This window comes from Dermochelys coriacea, chromosome 9 (genome assembly GCF_009764565.3).
Source record: "Dermochelys coriacea isolate rDerCor1 chromosome 9, rDerCor1.pri.v4, whole genome shotgun sequence".
In the NCBI taxonomy this organism is placed as follows: Eukaryota; Metazoa; Chordata; order Testudines; family Dermochelyidae; genus Dermochelys; species Dermochelys coriacea.
Window position 1 is genome coordinate 10,351,264 of NC_050076.1, and position 23,675 is coordinate 10,374,938.

Consider the following 23,675-nt stretch of genomic DNA (forward strand, 5'->3'; position numbering starts at 1 on the left):
TAATACCCTGGGACCAACACAGCTACAACAACACTGCAAAACACAGGGTAAGGCATTCATCTTAAACCACTCAGTTCCCACATATGACAGTAATATAAAACACAACTCAGTTAATACATTTTGGGCCAAAGCCTGCTCTCCTTACTCGAGTAATTAGTTCCACTGACTTCAATGATATTATGGTGTGAGAGACACAAACAGGATTTGATCCTTTGATTCCCTTTTTTGGAGAAATGTAGATGGTAGGGTCAAAAGAGACTACTTGGGCCACACAGTCTGACCCACTGCATTTTGTAGGACTGTTCACTTCTTAATATATACAGTTCTTAAGCTGTGCTATGATGAAGTCACAACCCTCTCTTTTGATATTTATAAGCATATTACAACAATTAACTCTTCCCCTACAGAATCTTCACAGAAGAAAGCATAAATCCCATTTTCTGGGTTGTTTTTTTTTAAAATAACCTGATTAGTAATTTTAGCAAGTGATGCCCATGCTCCAGTGCTGTGCAGACCACCTGCAAAGTATCCACAGTTGCACTTCTTCTGCCCAAACCCCTGCTGATGGCCTGATGTTACTGTCCTGCTGTCACAAACAACCTGGTGAATGTCTAATGTCCTTCTGATGTGTTCGGTGCCCCAGATCAGGCTCTCATAGCACTAACTTCAAACATCTTGAATTAGGAGGGAGACAGCGGCAATTCTGTCCCAATTCTGAAATAAACCAGGATTGCGCTAATACTACATTTAGAATCATTGTCACAGAAATGGCTTGGCTCTTGTCTTCTTCCTGTATCCCTCACAGTTGCAGTATTTCCAAAATTGGTACCGCTAAATTCAAGCTACAGATGAGCCCAAATCAAAACCTTGGATCTTAACCTCAAGTTTTTGGGGTTTGCAGAGTCCAAACGCAGATCTGCATCCAAATTTTGCAAATACCCCGTTATCCCTATTTTTATTAAGAGCTGAATGAAATCCCAGATCTGAACACCCTCAAACGTTGAGGTGTCTGAAATCCAAATAAATTCTGAATCTTAGGTCTTCCAATTTTTCTAACAGTTTAGCGGGAAGTGGACAATTATAGATTTTATGGGTCCCTTGAAAAGGTTCAAAGAGTCTGAGTTTATGTTTGAAAATCTGTTTGCAAACAGCAAAAATGACGAAAATTGCCTCTACTGTACACAGAAATAATAGGTTGCAGCAGAGTTAAGATACCAGGTGTTTTACAAGTGACATTAGCAGAAAAATAATGGAAAGTGCTCAAAATGTTAGTGCATCCCTGTAGCTAAGAGTGCAGCATATGTCTAATGTTACTTATATGTACTAACTGCAATGAAAGGAAAAGGGCAACAATAAATTAAAGAGAGGGGACAAAAAAATCCAGTCAATGCAACTCTGCATCCCCCTATATTATGGGAAGTGGTTTTATTTCTGTGTCAAGGTGGCTAATGCTACAGAGCATTTAGTACATTGATAATTTTACAGCAGATGGAGTCCTAACATTATATCTTCTGGTGAATTATTCTGATGTTACCTGACGGTGTGATTCTTTATTTCTGATACATACATGTATCACACATTTGTGACACATACGATGTGTGATACATACACACAACACGTATATCATTTACAGACACACTCGTACAAAAAACTATACTAAAAGTACATTATTTAGGCTGCAAAGTCAAGCACTCAAAAGTTGGAAAATTCCCAGATTACCCTTGTCCATGCAACTTTAATTCTGAACCCCAAGCACCCATCCTGTGCATGGAATGAAGCCAGAACCTCTGGAAATAATGTATAATTAATGACTCTAGCATGCTCACAAGGAGATCGAATTAACAATGCACCCACACACCTGACATTTCCTAGCTTTTGAGCATGTGGCTTTTCAACCTAAATAACCTTCTTGTAATATAGTTTTATTTTGTATGACATGGACCTAGTTATTTTTATAAAAGGAAGAAGGTAAAAAAATGTATTATGTGCAATTGGAACAACTCTCTCTTACACCGTGCATCATCATGGTCTGGACTCTGAACCTTGAGCACAAACCGCTATCATTTGAACTATAGGACCAACTACATTAGCTGGAGGAGGAGATAAAGGGCTGTGGGGCCATGGCCATCATGTGCTGGAGGAAGTCATGGTAGCTCAGTCCAGCTTTCTCTCTCCTGCCTCCAGGAGTCGGGGGAAAACTCCTGCCATAGGTGTTCCCCCCATAAGGGAGGATAGATTACCGGGCCACATCTTGAAAATGGTGGGAGAGGAGGCCTGCACAGCTCTTTTCCCTCATACTATCCCTCCCTGTCCTTCCACCCTTACTTCCACTGCTACAGCAGCTCTGGCTGGGCGCTGCTGCTGCAGTGGGTGGTGGAACATAACTGACTCTCTAGAATATTCATGGTTCTGTTATTAGTTTGGCAGGCTGACTATTTTTTCTTGAGGCAACAAGCAAGAGCAGGGAAGGGGTGATCTTCAAAAGTTTATAACTGAGCCGAACCTCAACAGAATTTCATGGGACAAGTGAAAGGCACGGCTTTACCCTATAGCTTCGGCCCTGCCATATTTCAAACACCTTCTGCAAACAACGGAGGTGTTAAAGCTTCTCAAATAAAGAGTGTGTGTATATGTGACACACATATGTACATCAAAAGTACATTATATAATGTATATGTTAGATACACAGTCTCTCTCTTACCCACACACTCACACATTTTTCATACGAACATAAAGGATTAATTCCATCTATGCATCTTTCAATTCAACAGGAAAAGCTAAAGTGATCAAATATATTTTGTGTGTGAAAGAGATTTTAGCTTATACAGACAAAAAGAAAAAAATCATAAAAGGAACATGCCCAAAACAATACCATTAAAGTAGCAGTTATAATAACAGCACTCAGCAATTGTAGAGCTTCTTCCCTCTGACAATCTCAAAGCACTTTACAAACACGAATGAATGGAGCTGCACAACATCCCCTGAGGTAAAGTAACACAGAGAAGTTAAGTGACCTGCCCCAGGCCAGACCAACAGGCCCCTGGCTAAGCTGGGAACACACTGCTCCTGGCTCACAACTCTATGCTATTACCATTAGAACATGCTTCCTCTCAAAACAGTGCTAACTGGATGGAATAGGAAAAGAAGAATTTCCTTTATTAAAATATCCATTATTTTGCTACACCTGTTCCAAAAACCCTCAATCTTTTCTTTTTATTTCACTTTTTTTTTTAATTAGATTTGTCTAGCAGTGGATTGAGGCACAGGGTCAAATAAACTTGGGCCTGGTATTCCAGCTAAGAAAAGGTACGAACAGTAGAAATATATTTCAAATGGTCTTATGCACACACAGAAATAAAAAGGAGATGCACAATGGCTTCTTTATTTTTCCAGTGCATTTCAATTCTTGCATCCTAAAAGCTTCATAAAACCTAGCCCTGGATAAAGCATAATAGAAATACAGATTTGCTAACTAGTGATCCAGTTTAAAAAAAAATCAAACTGCATGATACTTGGTCTCAGAATTCCCTTTTAAACTGAAAGTATATATTACATTTAGCTCATGATCCATTAAAAATGCCCATCTTTAAACAAGATAATAAATAATAAATAATAATAATAATAATAAAAACTCTCTCTCTCTCTCTGGTTATATAAGACTTTACTGCTGTCTTTACTATGATAACACTCCAACAGTCTAAAAAATACATTTCAGGTGTTCACATGAAGGAGGTTGTGTGAGTTTAACCTTCCTCAGGATCCCCGTGAGCTTTTTGTATTTAATACTTGTTTTATCTGAAGCCTGTGGAGGTTCTAAAATATTAGAAGACACACTTTCTGAGAACTACCTTTCTAGTAGCCTGAAGATATAGCCTTGATGTTGGGCAACAAAGTTATTCTCTGTAATCCTCTTGATGCTGTAAATGAAAAAGAGGATGGAGCTAACATCATCTGAACTTTTGGCAAACCATTTGCTCAAAAGCACCATCAAAGACCAAACCCTGCCCAAAAAAAAAACAAAAAAACCCCCAAACCCTGAAGCATACACAAAATGAAATTGGTGCAAATTAACTCCATTGTGTCTGAAGACCCATACAAAACAAAACCCACCACAGTCGATAAAGGAAAGTCAGAAAAGACAGGGATTGAAGTTGTAGCTTCACAGCGGCCATCTTTTAACAGCTTTCTTTCTTGGATGCTTTAACCTAAAAAAAAAAAATCCTTCCCATTGTTATGCCCCTATTCAACCTTCATTCGAAGTCATTCACTATGCATTAATTACCACTTTCTTCAATGCATCGGGAAGCTCCCAAACATATTCCTGTTTTCAAAGAGGCACACTTCCATGCCTCAGCTTTTTATATGCAGAGCCTGGTGAAATTTTCCCCTGCATACTTTGAGATTATCCTAATTTTTGCATACTGTAACTGTTCATAAAGGGGAAAAAAAAGACAAAAGGCTGATTTCATGCTTCCAGGACAGTTGTTTGCATCTCTTTCATTTTTCTTTCCAGCTGTGACTGGAAGCAGAAGGTTCTTTAGCAGGTGTCCTGTCTGCCCTATGGTAATTTTTAACTTTCCTTCACTTTCTTTTATGTCTGTCACATTTGCAGAGACTTTTTCTTCTTCCCCTCAGTGATGGATTTTTCCCTTTCTCCAAACTAAATATCTGGATTTTCCCTATTATGTCATTCTGTTCAGCAGTGATTTAGATTATGGGAAAATGAACAAGCTAAGAGAGATGTGTTCACAAACCCACATAAGATATAATATTTCCTTTATTCACTGCATGAAACTAACACAATCTATAATGTGTGTGTCAACAGGAGTAAAGATGCAACTGACACATGGTAGGCAGCACCAGTGGCAAGATACGTCACCCACACCAAAATTTTAAATTAATTGCTCCATACTACTAACCAAAGCCCTAATTCTGCGTATTGTTTATTTTATACCTCATTGACTCCAGTTGGGTTACTGATGTGCAGAAAGTGAAGCAAACATGTAAATCTTTGCAGGATTGGGGCTCATAACTGTGCATCTAGGGAAACACTTAGGAATTAAATGATCCAAAATGTGTATATATTTGGGGGAAAACAAATCTTTTAAAGAACACCACCATACAGATTTCATTTTCATTAACAAAGCCTCTACATATTAGCAAGCACTGTAGAAAGAAAAATAAATAAGGGGTTTTTTGTTTGTTTTTTTAAAGATATGTTGAATTACAACAGAAAGAACGAAGGATTGTCTCAAGAGAATTCTGTTCTAGGTTATTATTTAGGTAGGAGTAAGACGTCTTCAGATTTTTAAAGACTGATCTAGCTGAAATTTAACATTCTGCATGTTTACTACTGTAATTTATACTTTTTTACTGAAGCCAAAAAGAATAATATCCATTCAATGTTAATTTCTACCTCCTGCCCCAAAATCTTTGCATCTTGATTCTAAACTGATCTCCTCACTAATTAGTTTCTAACAGGCTTATTTTGAGCATTTTTTTTTTACATTGGTAAGCGAAATCTATACAGATTGTTTGAAATACAGAAAGATAGTTATTGATTTTATTAAAAAGGTCACTGGGGATCTCTATAGCTTTACAGGCATAGCAATTTGAATAATCACAGCTTTTATAACTAAACATCACAATGTAAACGCCCCCAGACCCATCCATTACAAAAAGGCCTGATTCGCTGAAAATTACACAGGTGATTTTTGATGGATTCTGACACACTTTAATCATTTTTAGAAGTGTGCAAATATTGTACCAAAGCTCATACTGCTTGAGTTGCTAAATGCATTACAGGAATAATCTACCTCTTCTTTAAGCAATTGCAGGCTGAGTAACCATGAAAAGGAACATATCTAGATTTTTTTTAATCAGTTTTCTTCACTCTAATGCAAAAACAAGGTCTGCATGTGGTATATTCTCTCTAAGATGCAGGATAGCTTATTTGAAAAGGTAAGTGTTTTATGCCAATGCTCTCATTTCTTTTAACGGCTAAAAGTTAAATGATTTGCAAGTAAATTGTCACAACTTTTACAGTTTTCAGAGTAGCAGCCGTGTTAGTCTTTTACAGTATTTTTTTTTTTGGACTCCATGTGAAGTTTCTTCCTATGTTTGGTTTTCTTTCTCCAATTAACTTCCCACCTCATTTCCCCCAGTGAGAACTGTATCTAATTAAAAACAATCTGGAAGGCCTGTGACATAAGAACACTGTTTTATGGAAAGGTGTCTTACTACTCCAAAACATAGGCCTTATTAATTTAATGCATATGATCTTAGGGCAAGAAAGAGTGAAGTGACTTTTAAGACTGACATTGTGCCAGTCAGTTCCATATTAACAATAATTCAAGCATCGAACTATTTGCTGCTTTTAAAAATGATTCCACATTAAGAAATATGCATTTTGCCTGTAGGGCAAAACAGTGTCACACCTTTGTATTCAAAGAAAGAATGTTGAATGCCACGGTCTTTATTCCTTCCCGTTCTGCACATTTAGGGTAAAATTTTCAAGAGTTTCTAAGTGACTTAGGAGCCAAAGGGCTTGTCTGCATGGTACTGCAGTCCACATTACGGGGTGTGATTTGTAAAGCTCCCTTATGTTTGTGCTAATGAATAGATACCTTTTAGTTCACACCAGCAGGCTCCACACTGGGCAGTTAGCACACAACACTTTAGAGCACTCTACAAATCATACCCCCATAAACTGCTCACTGTGGTGCCATGTAGACAAGCTCTACTCCCATTGACTTTCTATGAGATTTAGGCTTATAAGTGCCTAAGTTATTATTCGCAAAAAGAAAAGGAGTACTTGTGGCACCTTAGAGACTAACAAATTTATTAGAGCATAAGCTTTCGTGAGCTACAGCTCACTTCATCGAATGCATCCGATGAAGTGAGCTGTAGCTCACGAAAGCTTATGCTCTAATAAATTTGTTAGTCTCTAAGGTGCCACAAGTACTCCTTTTCTTTTTGCGAATACAGACTAACACGGCTGCTACTCTGAAACCTAAGTTATTATTGAAAATGGGATGTAGCCTCCTAAGTCATTTAGGTGTTCTTGAAAATTTTAGCGTGTCATTTTAGGGGTAAATGTTGTGGGATCCACCACTCAGGATCTAACTTTCAAGCACGTCTAAACCCCTGTCTACAACCTGGTTTCTCATGCTTTGAATGTGCACATTGGCTCCTATGCAAAAAGCTTTACCAAAACAAAAACTTCATGTATTATTTGAGAATTATTTACACCCTCACGGCCAAATTGTTAATGGTCCTCAACCCTGTTTCTAAGACTCAATCCTGCCATCTGATCCACAAAGGCAAATGCAGATCCTTACATGGAATCCCACTGAAGACACTCAGGGCTCCTGGGCAAAGGGGTCTTGCACACGAGATTGAAGTCATTGGGACTACTCCCTTGAGTAAAGCTAAGCATGCAGGTAAGTGTTTGCAGAATCAGGGTCTAACTTTATATCTACTGTTTCTAGGCTACATAATATATATACATATTACAATGTTATTTCCATTTTTAAAAACAACAACAGATGGGGCAGTCTTTTTGTTCTGTTTTTAGAGTAGCAGCCGTGTTAGTCTGTATTCGCAAAAAGAAAAGGAGTACTTGTGGCACCTTAGAGACTAACAAATTTATTAGAGCATAAGCTTTCGTGAGCTACAGCTCACTTCATCGGATGCTGAAGTGAGCTGTAGCTCACGAAAGCTTATGCTCTAATAAATTTGTTAGTCTCTAAGGTGCCACAAGTACTCCTTTTCTTTTTGTTCTGTTTTTGTACAGCACCTAGCACAATGGGGTCCTGGCCCATTACTAGGGCTCCTAGGTGCTACAGTAATACAAACAACAAACAATTAGTATTATTATTTCCTAATGGTGATATATTTTATATATATATATATATATATATATATATATATATATATATATATATATACATACATATACACACACACACACACACACACACACACACACACAGTTGCTCTTTGTGTACAGAAAAACAGAACATTATTTCCTATTAACAGTGTTGCCAACTGTGTCAATTTTATTGCTCAATATTAAAGCGTCACATGGTACAATCAAGAGTTTGCACAAGAATCTCAGCTTCCATTTTTAAAAAACACAAGTTTCTAGCGCTCATGTTTGAAAATGTTAAGTGAGTGCTCCTTATGGGCCATAGGCCGCAGAGCTAGGAGGGCCACCCAGGCCTTGTCTTGGCCACTTTTTGGCTGGGCCAAACCTCTGTCATGAGGCAGGGGGCTGGGCCAAATATAAGTGAGGGCATTGTCACCTGGCACATGGGGTCACTGCATGCAAATCTGGGTAGCACTGCTACTTTGTGTACCAAGTTGCAACCTCTCTCACTCAAATTTGGAGGGGGGTGGGTGTAGGGGCTTATTGACCAGAGGGGTCAGATTGCTGATTGGTGAGGAGGGGATGGTGCCTGAGAGAGGAAGAGGAGGGTCAGGTACAAGAGGGGTGGCAAAACTATGTTCTCCCCAACTTTAAATAGTGCTCCACGGCCCCTGCTACAGGCTCAGAAACCAGAAGGGAAAGAAAAACTACACATAATGTTGGGTGAGTGGGGGGTAATCTTGTTGTTTTTAAGCCTATTTCATGATCTCAGGGAGCCCCAACTCATGATTTTTCAATGTTTGAGGCAGGCAATACTTTGCTAAGTATATATACTGTGATCAGAATGGCATGAGACTGAAAAAAACCCCTCAGTGTTCATCCGGTGTGCCAGGAAGCCCAGTGATTTCAATGGACCAGCCGTGTGGGTACGGTTGAGTGTGAGTATAAATGTTTGCAGGATCCAGACCCAAGACTTTAGGAGTAACAATAATACACTGCAGCTGAGAATTTCAAAACCAGTGTAGGGGATCTGAATGCCCAATTCATTTTCAATTTCAGCCAGAGAATTTCCCTGAATGTTTGTGATGAGTCCCAAAGACTCAGAACCTTATGTCCTAAATACCTTTGAGCATTTGAGCCATAGTGTTTATGTCCTCAAGTATAAGTGCATCTTCAGGAACAATTTACACTGTTTATTTTCTCCCACCAAACAAAACAAGAACAGGTTTCTACTCTCAATACAAAGACTACATTTTTTAAAAACAGGATGGAAAAAAAACCTTCTTATAAGAAACAAGGCACAACATACAGACAAAAGGTCCTATGGCAGCCTTTTGCGATTATTTTCTTACTTCCTATTATTGTGCACTAATGTATACTTTCCCAAATTATAGAGAGCTGCAGAATACACTCCAGGCTGCATGGAAAAAGCTCCTTTTGTGATGAGCAACAAAAGGCCCTATTAAAACTTAACATTTAATAATTTGACCCCCCCAAAATTCTATATTTGGTTTCTGGTGTGGTGGGAAAGAGCTTGTGCTGTTTTCGCTATATTGTCGACTTTAGGAAGAATTGTTTCTCCTGTTGCAGAGACAGGGGTAATAATTAGGGAATGTTGTGGATGTACCTGTATGTTGATTACAAATAAATTAGAGAAAAATATATACTGAAAGGCAAATCCTATACTCAGCACACAGCCCCAGTAACTACTGTGCTGGAGGGCTTCTTTGGGGTTGTGACTAGCAATCCTTTCCCCACAGGCTGCTATGTGGCCAGGACTACAGTGACACCCACATTTGGAGGGAATGGCCAATATATCGGACATTATGAAAGCAACAACAGCTTGCATAGGGTATTAAAACACATGGTGGCACAAACTCTTAGGCTGTACAGTTAATTTTGACTAATCTTGTCAGAAATGACCATGTTTAATGAAAAGTCTTTTTCAATAGATCACTGGGTGAATTGCTCATATTATCAGAGAGAATTTTGACACATAAGGCGTGTGTTTGCAGCTTCTTAGAATAATAAAATTTGCAACTCCACCTTAACCCTCATAGCTATTTGTCACCCTTCGGAGCATGACAGACAAAAGGGATTTGACATCTGACCTTTTAACCTCTCATCCAGCACTTTACATTCTCACAGCATTAAACTCTGCAATCTTTGGGGAATAGTGTTTGTTTGCTACTTCCTCCCTGACTCTCTGCTGTTTGTTTTACAGAGACCATTATAGTTATGTTGCTGTTGTATATGCAGAGAAAGGTACAAGTGCATGCACGCACACATGCACAGGGGAGATTCAATACATTTCAGCTGGTGGTTAACCATACAATAAATATCAAGAGTACTGATGTAGTATATCAGCACTATATTTATATGGAAATACATTCAAGGGGAATTGTTCAGTATAGTCTAGTGGGTAGAGCATTAGATTGAAAGCCAGGAAACCTGGGTTCTGTTCCTAGCTTTGTCACTGACCTTTCATTTCACTTCTCTGTGTCACCCTTTGCCTGTTTTCCTTACTTACATTGCAAACTTTTAGGGGGCCAGGACTTTCTCTCTTTGTGTTGGTACAGTGTCTGACGCAATGGGGCCCCCTCTAGGCACTCCTGTATTCAGGGATAATACGGGGCTGCACACAGAGCCATGCCTAGTCAGTTGTCTTAAACAGGAACAGTTGCCAGTCACAACTCAAGTCTTTGAAGGTGCGTGGAACAAAATATGGAAAACGGGGCCCATTAGAACGATTTGAGAGGGGCTTACAGGATGCCTGGTTGGGAATATACTAATAGCAGGATAACATGGAGGATAGGGGACTTTTCCCTTAAATTAAAATCCCCAGGTCTAAACTCCTCAGAATAGTAATATGCAACAATTGAGACAGGTATGGGAATTTCCTGCAAGATCTTACTGTAAAAATTTATGTATCGCTGTGGGCCGGGGATTGTATTTAATTCCATGGGGGAGAGCAATCACACTCCTCCAGGAATTAAGAAGAGTGGGGAATGATTAGGCAAATTCACTCAAGTTGTAACACCTCTAGAGAGGTACCAGGCTTGCATATACTGGTTCAAACTGGATTCTCCAGAAATCAATAGACGAAGATAGGATTTTTGGATAAATAGCCTGAGTTTAAACTGATTCAGGCCCTTCTTTCTGATTCAGCAAACAGACAGGATCCCCCCTTCTGTCCAAGGGGAGGCCCAATCGTTAGGGAAGGGTTGGAAGGACTGACACCTGCCAAAGCCTGGGATTGGAGTTGCAGGGACTTCTGGTTTTTAGCATGCGTGTAGGTTCTTTTATTGTATTTAATATGTTTTTTTCTGAAATACTTTTACCTTCAGAGTAAATATGCCTGCTTAGAAAAAGCTGTGTGGGACTTATAAGTTACAACTGTGGGCAATTACAAATGTTCATAGCCTCTGAGGAGAAAGCAAAGAGCAGGCACAGACCTGCTGAGGCAGTCTGGCTTCCTGGAGCATGCACCGTGTAGACAGGGAACTGTGTAGCCTGGAAAACCCCCAGTCAGGATGGAGAGAGATACAGGTCTCTGCCCAAGAGAGGTGACAGCTGAGGAGCTGGCAACATAGAATGGGAGCCCTTGCTGGACCACAGACGGGGAATACAGATGCATTTGACCTGAACTGTGACAACAGTAACAACAACTACTATACAATTTCAAATAAAGGTGTTTGTTTTTGTGGTTCAGGTAAACCTAGCAACAACTGTAATGACAACGACATTAGGAAATCTGAGAACAATATACGATCAGTATAGTACAAAGACCTCCATATCTAACTTTTTTACACTGTAGAAATAACACTTTTTCTTCCCAATTCTTTGGCATGCAATTCTCTGTGTAAAATGTTACTTTCATGAGAGGTCTATTATGTACCATGGACTTTGACTTAGTCTTCTTTTACCCTTCTTTCTCTTCCTTGTATATCTATAATCACAGCTAAGGAATATGCTGTCCTGGGACTCAAAAGGACCCCCCCCCCCAGAGGTGAATCCATACTTCTGAACTGTGGGGAAACTTCAGGTCTGCATCTTATGTCATAGAATCATAGAATCATAGAATATCAGGGTTGGAAGGGACCCCAGAAGGTCATCTAGTCCAACCCCCTGCTCAAAGCAGGACCAAGTCCCAGTTAAATCATCCTAGCCAGGGCTTTGTCAAGCCTGACCTTAAAAACCTCTAAGGAAGGAGATTCTACCACCTCCCTAGATAACGCATTCCAGTGTTTCACCACCCTCTTAGTGAAAAAGTTTTTCCTAATATCCAATCTAAACCTCCCCCATTGCAACTTGAGACCATTACTCCTCGTTCTGTCATCTGCTACCATTGAGAACAGTCTAGAGCCATCCTCTTTGAAACCCCCTTTCAGGTAGTTGAAAGCAGCTATCAAATCCCCCCTCATTCTTCTCTTCTGCAGACTGAACAATCCCAGCTCCCTCAGCCTCTCCTCATAAGTCATGTGCTCTAGACCCCTAATCATTTTTGTTGCCCTTCGCTGTACTCTTTCCAATTTATCCACATCCTTCTTGTAGTGTGGGGCCCAAAACTGGACACAGTACTCCAGATGAGGCCTCACCAGTGTCGAATAGAGGGGAACGATCACGTCCCTTGATCTGCTCGCTATGCCCCTACTTATACATCCCAAAATGCCATTGGCCTTCTTGGCAACAAGGGCACACTGCTGACTCATATCCAGCTTCTCGTCCACTGTCACCCCTAGGTCCTTTTCCGCAGAACTGCTGCCGAGCCATTCGGTCCCTAGTCTGTAGCGGTGCATTGGATTCTTCCATCCTAAGTGCAGGACCCTGCACTTATCCTTATTGAACCTCATTAGATTTCTTTTGGCCCAATCTTCCAATTTGTCTAGGTCCTTCTGTATCCTATCCCTCCCCTCCAGCGTATCTACCACTCCTCCCAGTTTAGTATCATCCGCAAATTTGCTGAGAGTGCAATCCACACCATCCTCCAGATCATTTATGAAGATATTGAACAAAACGGGCCCCAGGACCGACCCCTGGGGCACTCCACTTGACACCGGCTGCCAACTAGACATGGAGCCATTGATCACTACCCATTGAGCCCGACAATCTAGCCAGCTTTCTACCCACCTTATAGTGCATTCATCCAGCCCATACTTCCTTAACTTGCTGACAAGAATGCTTTGGGAGACCGTGTCAAAAGCTTTGCTAAAGTCAAGAAACAATACATCCACTGCTTTCCCTTCATCCACAGAACCAGTAATCTCATCATAAAAGGCGATTAGATTAGTCAGGCATGACCTTCCCTTGGTGAATCCATGCTGACTGTTCCTGATCACTTTCCTCTCCTCTAAGTGCTTCAGGATTGATTCTTTGAGGACCTGCTCCATGATTTTTCCAGGGACTGAGGTGAGGCTGACCGGCCTGTAGTTCCCAGGATCCTCCTTCTTCCCTTTTTTAAAGATGGGCACTACATTAGCCTTTTTCCAGTCATCCGGGACTTCCCCCGTTCGCCACGAGTTTTCAAAGATAATGGCCAAGGGCTCTGCAATCACAGCCGCCAATTCCCTCAGCACTCTCGGATGCAATTCGTCCGGCCCCATGGACTTGTGCACGTCCAGCTTTTCTAAATAGTCCCTAACCACCTCTATCTCTACAGAGGGCTGGCCATCTCTTCCCCATTTTGTGATGCCCAGCACAGCAGTCTGGGAGCTGACCTTGTTAGTGAAAACAGAGGCAAAAAAAGCATTGAGTACATTAGCTTTTTCCACATCCTCTGTCACTAGCTTGCCTCCCTCATTCAGTAAGGGGCCCACACTTTCCTTGGCTTTCTTCTTGTTGCCAACATACCTGAAGAAACCCTTCTTGTTACTCTTGACATCTCTTGCTAGCTGCAGCTCCAGGTGCGATTTGGCCCTTCTGATATCTTTCCTACATGCCCGAGCAATATTTTTATACTCTTCCCTGGTCATATGTCCAACCTTCCACTTCTTGTAAGCTTCTTTTTTATGTTTAAGATCCGCTAGGATTTCACCATTAAGCCAAGCTGGTCGCCTGCCATATTTACTATTCTTTCGACTCATCGGGATGGTTTGTCCCTGTAACCTCAACAGGGATTCCTTGAAATACAGCCAGCTCTCCTGGACTCCCTTCCCTTTCATGTTAGTCCCCCAGGGGATCCTGGCCATCTGTTCCCTGAGGGAGTCAAAGTCTGCTTTCCTGAAGTCCAGGGTCCGTATCCTGCTGCTTACCTTTCTTCCCTGCGTCAGGATCCTGAACTCAACCAACTCATGGTCACTGCCTCCCAGATTCCCATCCACTTTTGCTTCCCCCACTAATTCTACCCGGTTTGTGAGCAGCAGGTCAAGAAAAGCGCTCCCCCTAGTTGGCTCCCCTAGCACTTGCACCAGGAAATTGTCCCCTACGCTTTCCAAAAACTTCCTGGATTGTCTATGCACCGCTGTATTGCTCTCCCAGCAGATATCAGGAAAATTAAAGTCACCCATGAGAATCAGGGCATGCGATCTAGTAGCTTCCGTGAGTTGCCGGAAGAAAGCCTCATCCACCTCATCCCCCTGGTCCGGTGGTCTATAGCAGACTCCCACCATGACATCACTCTTGTTGCACACACTTCTAAACTTAATCCAGAGACACTCAGGTTTTTCCACAGTTTCGTACCGGAGCTCTGAGCAGTCATACTGCTCCCTTACATACAGTGCTACTCCCCCACCTTTTCTGCCCTGCCTGTCCATCCTGAAGTGATGTCCATCACTTTAATCTCATCATCTTCTTACTAGGAAACAATATCTCTAATAGCAAAAAGAGCCAAATCCTCTTTCTTATAAACTGCCTCAGAAGACACAATCCTTCTCTGAGTTCCATATCACTCTCAAGGCAAGCAAGTCTTAAACTGAACACATCTGGGCAAAAAGATACTTGCCATCTTTACTGAAAGTGATAGATGAAATTCAGAGAATGGAACAGAAAATTCAGAGCTCAATAAGACCTTGTTCTCTAGGTGTGGTTCAGCAACCATCGACATCAATGGAAAGACTCCTTTTGATTTCATTGAGCATTGAATTAGGTTGCTAATAAAAAAATTTGTTTCAGAATGTATTCCTCATGTGCACATTACCAATACAGAGGAAAGTGAATGACCTGAATGGTTTTAGCAATGTGCAGAATGTACTTCAGTTTATTCTTGGACTTGGGTTTGGGGGAAAGTAAAAGAAATTCCTGCCCCCCTATTTCTAGTCATCCCATTAGTTGCCAGCCAGTGAATTTATTTTTGTCATTTCTCTGTATATTTTTCTGTTGTTTGCAATGTCCATTGCTGAATATTTTGGTTTCCACTTCAATACTTCCAACCTCAAATATTCAAAAGTTGTGAGTCAAGCACCAAAAATTATGAGACTAAGTTTACAAATCATTACGTTTTTTTACTTCTGGTTTTTGAACCTAGAGCGTCACATTTCAATCTTTTCTCTGCAACCATGAAGGATAGAGACTTAATTTCCTTAATTTAATGAAAGATTCTCACAAGATTCCAGAAGCTGAAGTTTTAAGAACAACAATAGTGCAAGACTTGTGATAAAATAGCAAGAGTTGGACACATTGTGAAAAAAATTGCTTTTCACTTTGTCCAGGCAGATATGCCTGTGCAAAGGGATGTAAAACAGTACTAAATCAGAACAGTATCTCTTCACATGCAAATGTGACATGCGCAAGCATGACTCCAAAAAGTACAAAGCAATGAAGAGTCTGCCCAATTATAACTTGAAACATGCACAAGGTATGAAATTCAAATCCACATCAGTGCTCAAATTTCAACTCCCCTCTCCTCAAAAAGTCTGGAACTATTTGGTTCAGATCAGTCTGTAGAGGCCAGCTGCAAAGTATGGATCCAGAGTCTGTCCCCAAAGAGTCCTCTTCCTAAAGGTTCAGGGGTATGTAGATCCAGGATTTTAGTAATAACTCCCTACTGCTCTTGGTATTTACCAGTAGGAGGAATGTTGCAAAGAAATCACTGCAAGTGCATGTCAGTCAGATTGCAATTTTGTTTTTTGCTAGCTACAAAATGCTAAAATAAATAAGTAAATAAATAAATAAATAAGCAGTATAAAAGTGCGGATTAAGCTTTAAAACAGTCTTGCCTGCAATGGAAGCTTTGTAGTAGTGTGACTGCATTTTTAGTTTTATGCAATTAGCTACTTATTCTTCTTCATGTAATCTGTAGTTTTTATGATTTGCACCCTTCATTGCCTTTTGATAGTGAACACTTAACATATTTATATACCAAAGGTGTAACTTTTAAAATACCAATTTTCTTTCCACAGTGAACTCATTAATTTTGGTATGTGTTTTCTTATTTGAAATGTCTGCACAGTATACAAATAGCTTACAGTTCTTCATGTACTTCTAACAAAAAAAACAGATCCCAAAAATAAACGTAATCTTAATATTGTAGTCAGAATCTGAATGTGTTTCAGTAAAGAATTAAGAGTAAACATTCATCTTGTGTTAATTGCATCTGATTAAATAATGGCAAGTACCAGCAAGTACCATAAGATTGACTGTCTTAATTGTGTGCTTGTTTCTATTTGTAACCAGTTTCCAGTTTCTAAACAGTTTTTCTGTATCATTAAAAGATTTTACTTTTACATGGTGAAGATGATTTCTGTGCACTACATTAATTAAAGAAACAGTAAGGTATAGCATAGGCATGACCATCCACAAAAAGATGTTTACAGTAGGTAACATATCAAAATGTAATATAATGTAGTGACTGGAGAGGAAGGAGGACAGAGCCTAATATAACAAAATATGTGTAAGCAGTGCCCTCTACTGGATGGAATCAGGAATACTTAACTGAGTGCATAAACCCTATGCCGCAAATAGCCAACAGAGATTCTCCTTTAGCTGAAAAAGACCTTTACTTTTGGGATAGGAGGATCTATGAGGGGGATGTCAGGGATGATCTAGATAATACTTAGTCCTGCCATAAGTGCAGGTGACTGGACTAGATGACCTCTTGAGGTCCCTTCCAGTCCTATGGTTATTTTTCTGAAGAACCACTGTGGAAGCACAGACATATATACACTGTTTGATTAGTTCAGAATTGGATAATAGTTATGAATACAGGTTTCAGCGAATCAGGATGAATCTATTCACCAACATGATCTGAATGATTAACATTGCTTTAGCCTTCAGTATTAGTGTTAGTATTAGAAACAGAACAACAGAAACATCCTGAGTCATTATACAAGTGTTCTCAGACAATCATGAGCAGGGATTTTCTTTTTATGTGCAACAATAATTAATGACAACATAGAGCATCAATGAAGGCAGATATGGGCTCTTAGCTTTTGGGCCTAGTTTCAACCGTAACCATAGATTCATAGATTTTAAGGCCAGCGGGGAATAGTCTGACCTCCTGAATAACACAGGTCATAATATTTAATCCACTTACTCCTATATTGACCACTTTATTTGTGCTTGAGTAAAGTGTTCCAGAATGGCATCCAGTATTGATTTGAAAATACCATCACTTCCTTTGGCAGTTTGTTCCAATGGCTAATCACCCTCACTGTTAAAAATGTGTTCCTTTTTTCTAGTTTGAATGTGTCTAGCTTCAATCTCCAGCCATGGGATCTTGTTATATCTATCTTCACTAGATTAAAGAGTTCTTTCAGTATTTTCTCCCTGTGAAGCGACTCATACATAGAGCTGGGTGGGCAATGGTTTTCCCATCCCACGGAAAAATCTGAATCAAAATGAAAAGTCAAAATTTCAAAAACTTTTCACAAACCGGAAAACTGAAAATGTTTTTGGCTTGGGTCAGTAATTTCAAAAATATTTCATTTTGATCTTGGCCTCTGTTTAATTCTCTTTTTTTAATTGTTTATTATAAGTTAATTTAAATTTCAAAATCAAAAGTAATTTCAATGAAAAGCAGAATTTTTTGTTTTGAAAATGTTGAAATGGAATATTTTGACAATTCTAAAACTTTTTTCTTCATTTTTTTTTTCCTGAAACAGGTAATTCGTTGAACTGACCCTTTCTCACAAAAAGTTTTGGTTTCAACAAATCACTACTTTCAATGGAAAAACCTTCCATCAACAAATTCTTGATCTGCTCTATGAGACATTACAGAAAAGTCGTCAGTGCTCATCCATCCCTCTGACTAGTACCCCTTGCTTCTTATCCATGTGGACACTAATGATACTGCCATGTATTACCCGGAGTAGATCAGCAGTGACTATAGTGCTCTAGGAACAAGGGTGAAGGAGTCTTGTCCATTGTCCTGGTTGAGGGTATCGGCCCAAGCAGGGACATGCACCCTGGAGATGAAGGCATGGCTGCACAGATAGTGTCAATGGCAGGCCTTTTGCTTTCTCAACGATGGGATGCTTTCTCAACGATGGGATGCCAGAAAGATGGGGTCCATCTGACCAGGAAGGGGAAGAGCATCTTCATGCACCAATTCACCAACCTAGGGAGGTCTTTGCACTAAGTTCAAAGGAGGCAGATGACAAAAGCCCATGGGTAAGCATAAAAAAAGGTGACTTTAGGGAGGACATGGAAAATTACCATAGAGTCACAGGCGCAACAAAAGGAAAATCTGCTCAACTTCTTAGATATCTATACACAAATGTAAGGAGTACGGGGGTTAACAGGAAGCACTGGAAGAATTAATACATAATCTAAATTGTTACTTAATTGGCATTACAGAGACGTAATGAGAAGTCTCATGACTGAAATATTGGTATAGAGAGGTATAGCTTTTTCAGGAAGAACAGGGAAGATAAAAAGGGAGGAGGTTTTGCATTATACATTAAAAATATATACACTTCTTCTGAGGTCCAGAAAGAGGTGAGAGGCAGAGCACTTGAAAATCTCTGGGTAAAGAGAAAAAGGACAAAATTAGGGGTGACATCGTGGTAGAGGTCTACCACACATCACCAAATCAGGAACAGGAGGAGGATTAAGCATTTCTAGAACAAATAACAGAAATATCCAAAACACAAAATGTGGTAATAATGGGGGACTTTTAACTACTTGATGCAAAGGAAAGACAGAATAGTAAAAGGCCAATATGGTTCCCTCAGGAGCTCTTTAATGACCTGAAAATCAAAAAAGAATCCTACAAAAAGTGGAAACATGGATGAATTAAGAAAGTATACCAAAAGAATAGCACAAGCATGTAGGGACAAAATGAGAAAGGCTAAGGAAAAACTGAGTTACCTCTAGAAAGAGATATATAAGGTGATAAGAAGAGGTTCTTTAAATATAGTAGGAGTAAGAAAAACATGATGGAAAGTGTAAGTCCTTTATACAGCATGGAAGGAGATCTAACAACTGATTACATCAAGAAGGCTGAAGTGGTTAAAGCCTGTTTTGCTTCAGTCTTCACTAAAGAGATTAATTGTGACCAGGTTTCAGAGTAGCAGTCATGAATGCATCCGATGAAGTGAGCTGTAGCTCACGAAAGCTTATGCTCAAATTAGTTTCTAAGGTGCCACAAGTCCTCCTTTTCTTTTTTTAATGGTGACCAGGTACTCAACACAACTAATATTAGTAACAAGTGGGAAGGAAGGCAAGACAAAATATCGAAAAAACAGTTTAAAAATATTTAGGTAAGTCAACTTGGCAGAGTCTGGTGAAATTCATCCTAGGGTACTTATTGAACTAGCTGAAGCAATCTCGGAACCATTAGCAATTATCTTCAAGAACTTATGAAGGTGAGGTCCCAGAAAACTGGAGAAGTACAAACATAGTATCTATTTTTAAAAAGGGGGAACAAAAAGGATCTGTGAAAATACAGACTGACTGACACAGCCTAACTTCGATACCTGGAAATATATTGAAATATAATATTCAACAATTTGTAAGCACCTAAAGGATAATGGAGTGATAAGGAATAGTCAGCATGGATTTGCCAAACCAACCTAATTTCTTTCTTTGACAGAGTTACCAGCCTAGTGAATAGGTGAGAAGCAGTAGATGTAATATATCTTTATTTTAGTAAGGCTTTCGATACAGTTACACACGACATTCTCATAAGCAAACTAGGGAAATGTCTAGATGAAATTACTATAAGGCAGATGCATAACTGGTTGAAAGACCATGCTCAAAAATTAGTTATCAATGATTTGCTATCAAACTGGGAGCATGTATCTAGTGGGGTCCCACAGGGGTAAGTCCTGGGTCCAGGACTATTCATTATTTTCATTAATGACTTGGATAATGGAGTAGAGAGTAATTCTCATAAAACTTCCAGATGACATCAGACTGGGAGGAGTTGTAAGCACTTTGGAGGATAAGCTAAGAATTCAAAACAACCTTATCTTTATTGAATTTCCCATTTGTCAAGTTCAAAGTACTTCACTTAGGAAGGAAATCAAATGAACAACTACAAAATGGGGAATAACTGGCTAGGCAGTAGTTCTGCTGAAAAGGATCTGGAGGTTACAATAGATCACAACTTGAAAATGAGTCAACAATATGATGGACTAACTAATATCATTCATGGGTGTATTAACAGGAGTGTTGTATGTAAGACATTGGGAGGTAATTGTCCTGCTCTACTCAGCACTGGTGAGGCATCACCTGGAAGAGTGAAATCAGCTGGAATTCTGGGCACCACACTTTAGGAAAAGATGTGGACAAATTGGAGGAAGACCAGAGAAGAGCAACAAGAATAATAAAAGTTTTAGAAAACCTGGCCTCTGAGGAAAGGTTAAAAAAACTAGGCATGTTTAATCTTGAGAAAAGAAGACTCAGGGGGAACCTGATAAGTCTTCAAATATGTTAAGGGCTGTTAAAAAGAGGACTGTGATAAATTTTTTTCCATGTCCACTGAAGGTAGGACAAGAAGCAATGGACTTAATCTCCAGTAGGGGAGATTTAGGTCAGATATTAGGAAAAATATTATAACTCTAAACTGTGGAATAGGCTTCTAAGGGAGGTTGTAGAATCCCTATTCAATGGAGGTTTTTAAGAACAGATTGGACAAACACCTTTCAGGGACAGTCTAGGTTTACTTGGTTCTACCTCAGTGCAAGGGGTTGTTCTTGATGCCTTCTCAAAGTCCCTTCCAGTCTTCCATTTCTACGATTCTACTTAAGGACAGTGATCAACTCAACTCTTGATCTTCTTTTTCATAAAATAAAATTTGATTGAGCTCCTTAAATCGCCATTGTAAGGCATTTTTTTCCAGAATTTTTGAATAATTTGTGTGGCTCTTTTCTACACCCTCTCCAGTTCTCAATATCCATATACAGTGATGAAATATTCCCTTAAATTATCTTACTGACAGATTTGTAGGCCTTACTTTCCATAACAAAGTTTTCAAAATACCAACTTATTTTATGTCTGTAGTAAGATTTTAACACTTCATTCAGGACTTCTGGGGAGAAAAAAAAGGAGTGTGTGTCTGTCTTTTATTTGAACTGCATGGCAGTTAGCTCTTTCTTGTTTGCTTTGATATATTTTTATTAAAAGGATTAGGTTACTTTGCATTCCACTATGGGTTCAGACTTGGTATAAGTAAGGCTATGTTTTAGTCATGGGTATTTTTAGTAAAAGTCACGCACAGGTCACAAGCAGTAAACGAAAATTCATGGCCCATGACCTGTTCATGACTTTCACTATATACCCCTGAATAAAACTTGGGGAGATGGTCTAGGGGAGGGTGGCCCAGGGTGCTGGGGGAAGGGGGAGGGAGCCGGTAGGTTCCCTATCTGGCTCTGTGCCTCCCCCCACCAGCAGCAGCAGAGTTTGGGTGTGAGAGGGGGTGGGGGTTGGGGCATGGTGAGACAGGCTCTGGGTGGTGATTTCCTGGAGGGCTCCCCGGAATTGGCGATATCCCTCTTGCTCAGCTGCTAGGTGGAGGCGTGGCTGCCTCCTCCTGCAGGCACTGCTCCCGCAGCTCCCATTGGCCACAGTTCCTGGCCAATAGGAGCTGTGAAACCAGCGCTCTGGGTGGAGGCAGCACACAGAGCTGCCTGGCCATGCCTCTGCCTAGCAGCTGAGCAAGGGGGATGTCACCACTTCTGGGGAATCCCCCAGGTAAGCGCCACCCAGAGCCCACCTCACTCCGCCCCATGCCCCTACCCCCTCCCACACCCAAACTCTGCTGCTGCAGGGGGGTGTGGGGCATGGCGCGGTTGCCCGAGACTGCCCCAGCAGCGGCTGGTGCAACTGATGCAGGGGCTGCCTGAGCTGTCCCTGAGCCAAGCGCACCGGCCGCTTCAGAAGTTACGAAAAGTCACGGAATCCAGGACTTCCTTGACCTCTGGGACAAACCCACAGCCTTAGGTATAAGTACCTGAGCAGGTCAAGTTCCTTTCCCTATTTGCAAATATAATATCAGTCTCTGTGCCTCTGGTTACAACTTCTTCATTAATTGTCTGAATAGTACTCAGATCTGTGAACTCACACCCAAAAGAAAACTCATTTTAATAACTTCTCTCTTTCATTGGCTCTCTTACTTTTAAAAAACAAAAAAGAAGAAATTCAAATGTACTCTAGAGATTGTTTAATTCCTTTCGAGTATTTTCTGGTTGCCCTTGGAAGATTTTTTTCTTTATAGGTTAGGTGACATGAAGGTTGCTTCACAGTCACATTCTGCTTTGTATTGCTTTCAAGAGATGATGTCTGGGATTGTCTGTTCAGAAAACCAATTGGTTTACTGAAACAAAAGACTGTAATTTCCACATTTTCCAGTACGGCAGTTTAACTCCTCCTCTGTCAGGGAAGCTATGTGAGCCCAATCAAATTAAATGAAACAACTAGTCAGACATGCTATAGCATAAAATGTAGACAAAGTCATCTGTGTCACTGGTTCTCAGTCACACTCGAATTGGTATTTCAGGTTTAGATGACTGTACTCAAGTCTAGAACCCCCTTTGCTGAGGTTCTGTGTTGGGCTTTGGAGCATCACCACCGCGCCCTCCTCTACACAGTTGTATACGCTCGGTACCACTGTTGTTCTTGGGCATCAACCAGAAACTCTGGTATAATTATCCATCTGTTGTCTCTTGTATAGATTGTGAGCTCTTTAGGGGCAGAGAACATCTTTATGTCTGTACAGCGCCTTGCACAATGGGGTCCTGGTCCATGACTAGAGCTCCCAGGCACTACCACTATACAAATAATAATTATGTTAAAAGCTGAAATCGTGCTTACCCTTTTACAAAGGAAGATGACGTCCTTGTCTCAATGAACTTACAATCAAAATGAACAAACTGCACCTGGATGCACCGGGAGTCCCAACAGCTCATATTGATTGGCACTGCAGTAATGTGCAAAGACACCTACCACTCCTTTGTGCTAGGCACTGGACTAACACAGGCATCTGTCCTGAAGAGCTTGCAGTTTTATTCAAGACAACAAGTGAGTGCAACACTCAGGCAGGAAAATGGGGAGGATGAATTATTAAATTGGGAAGTTATACAGGCTGATGATGTGTAAGACAGTGGGCAGTTTTTCAAAGAGACATTATTAAGCGCACAAGAACTTCCTAACTGGCAGGGTGGTTAAACACTGGAATAAACTGCCTAGGGAGGTTGTAGAATCACCATCACTGGAGGTTTTTAACAGACAAACACCAGTCAGGGATGGTCTAGATAATACTTAGTCCTGCCATGAGTGCAGGGGACTGGACAAAATGACATCTTTAGGTCCCTTCGAGTCCTGAGTACTTAGCTCCCTTTCACACACCTCGCACTTCCAACAGACAATGTGATAACCCCACAGAGCAAGTCACCGAGTCTGGAACTGCGCTCCAGAGGTTGTGACAGCA